This window comes from Salvia miltiorrhiza, chromosome 6 (assembly GCF_028751815.1).
Source record: "Salvia miltiorrhiza cultivar Shanhuang (shh) chromosome 6, IMPLAD_Smil_shh, whole genome shotgun sequence".
Classification (NCBI taxonomy): Eukaryota; Viridiplantae; Streptophyta; class Magnoliopsida; order Lamiales; family Lamiaceae; genus Salvia; species Salvia miltiorrhiza.
Genome location: NC_080392.1, coordinates 29,731,564 through 29,741,792, shown reverse-complemented (window position 1 = coordinate 29,741,792; position 10,229 = coordinate 29,731,564). Strand labels below are relative to the sequence as shown.

At 38.6% G+C, this 10,229-nt stretch overlaps 1 long non-coding RNA gene across 1 annotated transcript; it reads left to right on the top strand.

Moving 5' to 3' along the window:
* Positions 1–3,157, top strand: LOC130989030 (uncharacterized). The gene is made up of 3 exons (XR_009090410.1): positions 1–271; positions 2,226–2,289; positions 2,824–3,157. It is a non-coding gene; the product is annotated as an uncharacterized LOC130989030 (long non-coding RNA).
* Positions 3,158–10,229: the final 7,072 nt, after the last annotated feature.

Genomic DNA, 10,229 nt, shown 5'->3' with positions numbered 1-10,229 from the left:
TATAAGATTACCAAGATCATTTCATATCTTGCAAATTCCTCTCTCTCCTTCTCCCCTAACTTTCGACCACCACCTCTCTCCCCTTCATCTCTCTACTTTCCACCATTTTCCTCCATTGATGCACCTTCGGAGCTTCACAAATTCATACCAAAACTCAAATCACCCTCTAAATCCACCTTAAACACCTTCCATCTCCTTAGATTCAAGAAGATCCATGGAGATTCAATCTTGAAGTTAGTGAGAGAAAATTTGATATTTGGTGTAAACTTGGGTAAGTGATCTCCATATTCATAGATTAGACTTGTATGAGTTTGTACATGAGTATTCTTGAGAGTTTGAAGCAAGAAAATCACCCCCTTCATTTTCTTCAAAATTTTCGAAAATATGGGTGTTCTACCTTTCAAAAATTTTTCTTCTTCTTTCCTTGAATTGGGGTGAGAAAGATGATCTATGTGATGTTCAATGATGATTGATGTGTGTTTTGAAAAGCTATGCTTTGAGATTCAAACTTTGATAAAGTTTAGTTTACCCAAAATTGGGAACTCTTGAGTTGATGGTTTAAGTGATGAATTGATGATGAATATGAGTCCATGAGATGTATATGATGATGATTGATGGAGTAAATTGAGTATATGATGTCAAATGATGATTTTGATATGAGTTAGTTTACTAAAATTAGGGCTATGTGTATCTATGCTCTAATTTATAAATTGATGGAGTATATGTGAGTTTAAATGACTAAAATTGATAGATATATGATGAGATTAAAGATCCATGTGAGTTTATAAAATTTCAAAGAGTTTAGTTTAATAAAAATTGGGACTTTCTTGTCTATATGTCTATTAAGTGTTTTGGCTTAAAATATAGGTAATTGAACATGATGTTAGTGTTTTAATATGTTTGATTAAGTCTTTCCTAAGCAAAGTAAAATTTTGACTTGAGTTAGTTTATGAGAATTTTTGAGTTTTCATATCTTGAGAAGTCGACGATTGATAACATGAGGTCTATTTTGCTTATGACCATTATGTGAAAGTTGTCATGATTTATGAAGAGTTTATATGGATATATGAGTTTTTATTAGAGTTTAGTTGGCATGATAAAAGGGGATTTATTTGTGTAAAATGAGTTATATGATGTATGAAGTCAATAATGAATGATTGAGTGTTTTTGAGCATGAGATTGAGAAGAGGATTAAATTGATGCGTTTGTAGAAACGTTTTCCTTGAGATTTGAGTTTATGATGTAAGAGGAGATTTGAGATTGAGTATGATGAGTATTTTAATGTTTTTGAATGTTTTTGAGTGTTATATGTGTTTAAAATGAGCTTTGATTGGTTTTCTTTGAAGGAATGTTGAATTGAGCATTTAAGAGTTTGAGATGAATTTTTGGTAATTTTTCGTAGGCTACTGACCTACTGTGATCGACGGGTTTTCGATGTCTAATGGCTTTGAAAATTGTATAACATGTCCCGAGATGAGTCTTGAGCATACCGGTAAAATTTCAAGTCATTTGGACTTGATTTACTATTTTTATAAAATGCAGAACCAAATCTTCACATTTCTACCGGGAATTTCAGAGAACAGGGGATAAAGTCATTCATTTCAGTAGCTTCCTGTGTGATCTAGCTTTCAATATTTTTATGATATCAACCTGACTGTATGGTCTAGATATCCACCAAATGTGAGCTCCGTTTGACAACGTTTACTATTTTTCAAAAATCAATGTTTCCGATTGCTCAAAACTGCCGAATATGGTAGACCGTGGTAAAAACGCCATATCGCCCAAACCACTTGGAGTTTCTGACTCTACGTTTTTTTTAATGAAACTAGACTCAAATACCTTTCTTTTGGTATGAGTCTGGAGTCCAGGAGAGGTCGGAGTCAGAACGTGTTAAATTTTGAAGTTGAGTCAGTGGGAAAACAGAACATGATTTGTTGATGTTTGATTGTATTTTCTTATGTGCCTTATGTGTTTGTGTTGCCTAAGTGTTTTAATGAGATTAGACGAGTCTTATATGAGAGATAAATCGAGACTTAGAACCATGATTTTCTTGAAACCTATCCTTGGACTTAAGGTTTTGAAATGATTGAAGAAGTTTATGTAGAGTCGATTAAGAGATAGAATATAAGATAGAGCATGAGTTAAGGCATGAGTTTTTGTCGTTGAGTTCTAATCGAGATTCATTTTATGACATGAACCTTCGATGATGACGATGATCCCTGAAGACACGAGCAGAGCAGGGAAGTAAGTAACTCCGCTTTGACGGGAGTTTTTGAGTAAGGTCTTCAGGTGGGCAATATTTTGAGTATACGTATATCATTCGAGCTTTCTAAAATTGTTTAATGATGTTATGAGTTTAACAAATGTTTCGAGATAAATGATATTTGAGAACTGTTTGACTTGCCAATTTTTGAGGTTGAGCTTGTATGTTACCCTCTACTGTTGAGATGAGACGATCGGGTCCTAGGCGGTTGATAGCTATCCTGCCAGGGCTAGTGTACACTGAGGTGACTGTGAGCCGTTGAGCGAATCGGCCGGTCACGGTACTTGAGAGGGAGGCCTACTTCTCAGTACCTTTGATGATGATGAGTTGTAGATGTGGTACATGCATGATGAGTACTTTGATAGCGCTATCGTTTCTTTATGATATCATGATTATGAAAACTGCATGCACAGATTCATTTACGCTAACTTTATTTCTGTGTATTGCTGAGATATGGCAAGTTTCAAACCTATAGCTCTAAGAGCACCTTTCTTGTTTTTTCGGCGTTTGCCCACTGAGTATTATGTACTCACGCCCTGCATGTATTTCTAAATGTGCAGGCTAAGCGAGGAGCGAGATTGGTCTGGTGCTGGCGGGGAATTGTTAGAGGATGTATTTACTTTATCGTATTTCCATTTTGACGATAAAGTCTTGATAATTGATATACTTGGATTTTCTTTTGAAGTTAAGCAATGTACTCACGGTTATATGTCTTCATACATATAATCGATTTGCCTTTTGCTGCGATACTCTGCATATTATGATTCCTTACGAAAAATGAGCGATACCCGTTTTGTTTTTGATCTTGAAATTCCTGATAATTAAAAAGTTATAACGACGTTGACGATTTTACCCTTGGGGTCATTTATGATGATTTTCCTTAGCATGCTTTAATGCGAGCTTCCGCTTGATGTTTGACCTATTCTTCTTATCATTTATTCTTTTAAAAATAGTCGTATCGATACTCGTACCCCACTATCTCTAGTGTCGGGAATCGGGCTGCGACAGGGTGGTATCAGAGCAGGTCGTCTGCTCTGAGTCTATTGCTTGACTGAGTTGAACCTTTGATTGTTTCTACTCTTTTAAAATTGAGTACTAGCCTAATTTAAATTCTTAGGCTAATTTGAGAGAGTCAGTTCGAAACAGAACCCCAGCACCCCATCTCCTCCGGCTTAACGAGGTAAGAGGTTGATGTTGTTTCTTGTTGCTTTCCTGTTGAGAGCTGAGTTTGATTCACTAATGAGTCATGTATTGTTTTAATGACGAAATTGTTTGAGATGATGAATTCTGATACGAGGCAGTTGATGTGGAATACGAGGAGAGATGTTGAGGCTAGTATAGCCGATTGTTTCTATTGAGCCTCAGATACAGTATGTGCCCTTTGATCCTTATCCGAGGGTTGCCCCGTTGCCTGAGCCGGGCACTTTGGCTTTTCAGACGTATATACACTCGATTTTATATTCACCGTCCCGAGACGCCCAGGAGGGAAGGTCTCGGCCAGTACACCTGGACAGTGATGATGAGGACCCGGATGAGGAAACTCCAGAGATAATGGTTGGCCACGGACGGACCCAGCCATTACAGCGTCATATTACTGCCGACGGAGTTGAGACGGGGGTACCTGTTCCCGAGGTGCCGATTTATGGTCCGATGATGGACACCGATGTCGAGGATGAGCCGAGCGACGATAGTGTCTACCGACTGATCGACGAGTACGAGAGTCAGGAGTCGGAGCCGAGCGAGGAGACGGAGCCGAGTGAGGATATGGAGGTTGACGATGCGACGAGTAGGATTTCAGAAGACGACGACTAGCGATCACGTGTATCTAGTAGACACGTACATACGTATAGATGCATAGTCGATATATACGTATATGTATATATATAGGAAGAGAGGCATAGTATAGTGTGTATGTGCAGATAGTATATATCTATAGGTGCTTAGTACCTATGATGCTTGTATAGTTAGAGCATCATTATAGTGTTAGGACCTTTGTACATAGGATCCTACTTTTGTAAAAGACCTCAAGAGAGAGGCAATTTTCCATATATATATATATATACCAGAGATGTTTATGACTAGAGAGTTTCACTATCTTTATCAGAGCTTTGAAAATGATGATGATGTTGATGCTTGATGAAAAATGAGAAATAGAGATTGATGGGAATTACGAACGATGATAGACGAGAATTTTGAGAATTTTGAGATCATAAATGAGATATAGAAGTGAAATGAAAAACGAGGATTTGTATTTTGTAACGACGAACGGTTAGTTTAGAAGCCGATAGTTATATAACTCTTTTTCCTTTATAGTATACCTCCGAGAAGAAGAGGGAACAGAAGGAACATAAATCGAGAAGAAGATGAAGAAGAGGAGCAGAGAAACCAACCGTTGAGATAATACGACGAGAGTTAGAGATCTCATCGCGATTTAGGGACACGACCTTAATAGGACGAACGTGTAATGGAGACATCATGGGATGCATAGATACTATTGACCAATTGTACTTTGAAATAGAGGTACTTTTACCGGGACCGCGCGTATCATCGCTAGGATAGTCATGAGAGTAGACTTATTGAGTCCCTATCCCGCTTGGTCGTATTTAAATTTTTCTGCATCCATTTGAACTCCCACAGGAGAAGAACTATTTACTATTGAGAAATTTTTTTTCCAGATCCACTGTATTTGAGCCTGGCCCGTTTGTGTTGGAAATTTTTACCCCTTGCTTTAACAGTGGACAATATATTCATTTTCCACTTAGTGGATTGTTTCTACCTCCAGTATTGATTTATTCCTATCATATCGTATCTCAGTTTCATTCTTGATTCTGTTCTAGCTTTTGATCTTACCTTGATTGTAACTTCTTCATTATCCTTGAAATAGCACTGGCTATTATGGAATTTTTCCATTACTTGAGCTCATCTTGTTCAAGATCAGACATTTTTATTCATCACATCCTAATCCCTACCACATCCGACAAGAGTTAGGATTGTCTAGGTAACTAGGATGGTATAACAAGAAGAGTGTCTGGAAGAAACACGATATATGGGAGCAGCCATAGAATATAATTATTACGGGACGAGCTCGACTTTTCGATTATAGATTTTCTTATATTAGCCATGTATGCCGAAAGCTAACAAATTCGAGGATGAGAAGAAGTGATGCTAAGCCAGAATAGGAAACAGCAGATACAAGGAGATCGAGATTACAGATTAGAGCAGATAACGTTTTCGACGATAGCAGACTGGGATGATGACTAGTATAGAAGTAGCATCGTCGTAATAATAGGGGATGTTTTATTTTCGTTTTTCCCCGCAATTAGTAAGAGTTCTCGAAAGAGAAAAACTTTCATATATGTTTATATGACGATGACCAGAGAGTCTCTATGCTTGAGTAGAGTTTTGAGCTGATGATTGCGATGATAGACATGAGATATGTCTTTGACGATGAGTTATGAGAATCGAGAAAATAATATGATGTCGAGTAAGAGTCTTACGATTTGTGAGTTATGAGAATTAGTTCTAAGGTTGATATATGTTCCCTTAGACTTTTGTCGAGAAAGAGAAACAAATTGAAAGAAAGAAATAGAGTTGATGATATGAGATAAGGCAATAAAACCATAGCTGAATACGAACGTCAGTTTCGCGACTTGGTTCGGTATGCCACATATCAAGAAGAGATGAACGAGAAGATGTCAGGATTGTTTCGATCAGGTTTGAGATAAGAGGTTCGAGACGATTTAACGAGTCAGAATGCGGTTATGTGTACTGAAGCATTAAATAGAGCATTTGATATAGAATTGGCAATGCAGCCAGAGAACGTGATTTGAGTTTCAGCACCCAAACGAGTTAGAGCACACAAACGTGCAATCCATCCTTTTCTGGATGCGGGCAAAAAGGAAAGAGAGAATGGGACGACCGAAGTCAAGATCCCTAAGGAGCCGTGACAGAGTCAAAATGCGCCACCGCAATATCAGAACTGAGACGAACAGCCTTATGTTGACCCGACTGCCCAAGCAGCAGTTTTTCAAGGACCGCGAGGGTCATCGACTTGTCGAAGAGCAATAAATTACGTCTGAGAGAATGCAAGATGAGATAGAATAGCTGTTACCCCTGCGGAAGGGTCAGGCACTACTCGAACCAGTGTCCGAATCGTCAGCAAAGTGGAAGCGAAAGACGACCAATTCAGTTTCGACCGCAACTCGAAGCAATGAAGGGAATCCTATCGCTACCTCCACCACAGCGACAACAGCCAGCCTATCGACCACGTCAGTTAAGAAGGCAACCACCAGCCCCGCAGGCGAATCAACCGCATCATCAGAGACTGTTCACGCTTGAGCAGAAAGCACCAGACAAGAATAGAAGAATTTATCAGATATAAGCGAGTTGAATGATGTGCCCATAGTATTTTTGTTCGACACTGAACGTAGAGCTTGCTCCACAACCTCTAAAGAGTAGCCATACCCATAGGCAGAATTACTACGGTTTCATCCGTGTGACCTAACTTAGAATTTAAGTTAGAATCGATTAAGTTCGAGGCTAGAAACTTGAGATTGAGGCCTATGTGGCACTTGGATATAATTTTGGAATGGACTGGTTAGAGGAAAACCATGCATAGATACAATGCAAGGAGAGACGAATATCTTTTCAGCCACCTGGCCAAGAAACTACTTCCTTCATTGGCATTGAGAGAAAATGGAAGAAGACGCTGATCATCTCGGCGCTGCAAGCAAGAAATCTCTTGCGAAGAAAAGATACAACCGCGTATGTTGTATATCTGAACCAGAGAGACGAATCCTAGGCAAATGTCGATGACGCGCCAGTCGTGTGAGATTACAAAGACGTTTTCCCTGAAACTTTACCGGGATTTCCCCAGACCGACAGCTTGAGTTTACGATCGATTTAGAGCCTGGCACGGCACCGACGTCGAAAGCGTCGTACAGGATAACCCCCACAGAGTTGCAAGAGTTAAAGCTGCAACTACAAGAACTTCTAGATATGGGTTTCATTCGACCCAGTGTTTTCCCGTGGAGAGCACCAGTTCTTTTTGTTAAAAAGAAGGATGGAAGCTTGAGGTTGTGTTTCGATTATCGAAAGTTGAACAAAGTGACGTTAAATAATAAATATCCGTTACCCCGGATCGATGATCTGTTCGATCAACTACAAGGAGCGAGCACTTTTTCAAAGTTTGACATGAGAACGGGATACCATCAGCTGAAGATACGATCGGAAGATATTTCCGAAGACGGCATCGCATATGCAATATAGCATTAATATAAACTCAATGATGTTTGGAAGATATGTCTTTCGGTTTGACAAATGCTCCGGCAATATTCATGGATCACATGAACCGCGTTTTTCGTGAATACCTAGACAAGTTCGTGTTAGTCTTCATAGACCATACCCTGATTTACTCGAAGAATAAACGAGAACACGAAGAGCATTAAGGATCGCGTTAGAGAGATTGCGAGCTGAAAAGCTTTATGCGAAGTTAGCAAATGTAAGTTTTGACTTGAAGAAGTCAATTTTCTCAGCCATATTGTTTTGCAAGAGAAATTGAAGTAGACCCAGCGAAAGTTCAAGCGGTATAGGAGCGGAGACCGCCGACCACACCGCATGAAATTCGCAGTTTTCTGGGATTAGCAGGGTATTATCGACGTTTTGTTTACGGCTTTTCGAAAATCGCTAAGCCATTGACGCACCTGCTAAAGAAAGAAGTCAAGCTCGTTTAGACGAACGAGTGTGAGCGAAGTTTTCAAGGGCTGAAGAAGAGGCTTACTATTGCCCCAGAGTAGCTGTTCCGAAAGCGGATCAAGAGTATGCAGTTTATACTGATGCATCGAAAAATGGTCCAAGATGTGCACTGATGCAAGAGTGAAAAGTTGTAGTGTATGCTTCACGACAACAGAGACCACACGAGATGAGTTATCTAACGCATGATTTAGAATTAGCAGCCGTAGTGCATGCTTTGAAGATCTGGAGACACCTTTTCTATGGAGCACGATGTGAGATATACACCGATCATAAAAGTCTCAAATATTTCTTGAGCAAAAAGATCTGAACATGCGACAAAGAAAATGATGAAAGTTAGTGCAGGATTACGATCGAGGAGCAAATTATCACCCTGGAAAAGCTAACGTTGTAACCAACGCGTTAAGCAGAAAGAATCAGGGAGAGTTAGGATTTCTCCTTACTCGAGAAGTGAACATAATCAGGGAATTCGAGAAGATGAATTAGGAGGTAGTAATACCACCACAAACGACAGAAATAATAATTTCTGCACTGAACGTTATACCTGACCTATGATCGAGAATAGTCACAGCATAGAGAGAGGATGAGAAGATGGAAAGGTTGCGAATAAAGATTCAAACCGAGAGAATAGAGAATTATCAAAAGGAGGCAGATAATGCCATTTTGTTTAAGGAAAGAGACTGAGTGTGCCTGATAAGAAAAGCTGAAGAATGAATCATGAGCAAAGCTCATGATACCTCTTACACCGCACCTGCGAAAAGTATAAAGATATGCCAAAACTGAAACGATGATAGAAACGATGATTATGTGAGTTTTTCCCTATCTCGAGGAGCATGTTATTTTCGAGTTAACAAGAACTCAAACCAAGATATATAGGATCGTATGATGTATTAGAGTAAGTAGGCCATGTAGCCTATAAATTAGCGTTGCCTCTGAGCTTCGCGAACGTCCATGACGTTTTCCATGTTTCTCAATTGAGAAAGTTCGTGTTTGATCCAAAACACGTCATCTATCAAGAAGAAGTGTCCCTGGAACCAGTTTTGAGCTACGAAGAGATAGACCTGATGCTATGCTGGACTGGAAGATCCAATAATTGAGGGACGAATCGATTCCTTTGATGAAAATCCAATGGAGATATCACAGTCAAGAAGAATCAACATGGGAAGTTGAAGAGAAGATGAAAGAGAAGTACCCAGAGCTTTTTCCCGAAGGTGAATAACTCAAATTTCGGGACGAAATTTTTTTTAAGGGGGGTAGGATGTAACACCCCGTACTTTTCCTCATGTTGTGAAATAGTGTCTTAACACTATTGAGAGTACTGAGATGTCGAAATACGAGACTATTTTTTTTATGAGCAGATAAGACAGATTGTCTTTTAAATAGAAATACGAGTGAATAAACCGATGATGGAATTAGAGTGATGAGATTTGAGAAATGAGTTGAGATAGAGATGCTGATTGAATTGAGCTGAGATTTTATTTTATTTCCAACTACCGGGAATAGAGTTACCGGATACCGAGTTATCAGAGATTGACTGTCCTATTAAGAAAATGGGAATAATGAGTTGGAAATAGAGTCGAGGAAGAAAGAGTGAGAAACCTTGATAAATAGAGTCGGTCTGAGAGACGTTTAGTCTGTTTGTGTTTGCCGACTACTTTGATGTGATGATATCTGAATTTACGTGACTGATTGATTATGTGATTTTGTTACGTGAGTCATTTTAACCAAGTTATTATGATTTTTATTTGAGACTTTAGCACTTGGAATTTTTATTAAGTTTGCAAAGCAAGTGCAGTTTATTTTTACCGGAAAATCGAACGATGCCGGTTTATGGAAATTTTTCCAAGCATAATTTTTTTTAAATTATTTTTTTCCTATGATGAGGAATATTATAATTGAGTGAGTGCACTAATATTAGTGCTATAATTATTTTATTTTGGTCACATGAATAATTATACTATGGTACTTTATTAATGAGTAATATTTCCATAGTTTTTGTGATTATTATTTAATCACCCTTCTCACATGATTTATTTTTAATTTCCCAAGTATGAGACTAATTACTAAAATTTACTAAGTGTAGAGATTGAGAGAGTAGAGATTTAGAGAGTAGAGATTAGAGAGAGTGTAGAGATTTAGAGAGAGAGAGATCAAGGCATTAATGCCAAATATTCTATAAGATTATCAAATCCTCTTTAAAGATTCACAAATCTTT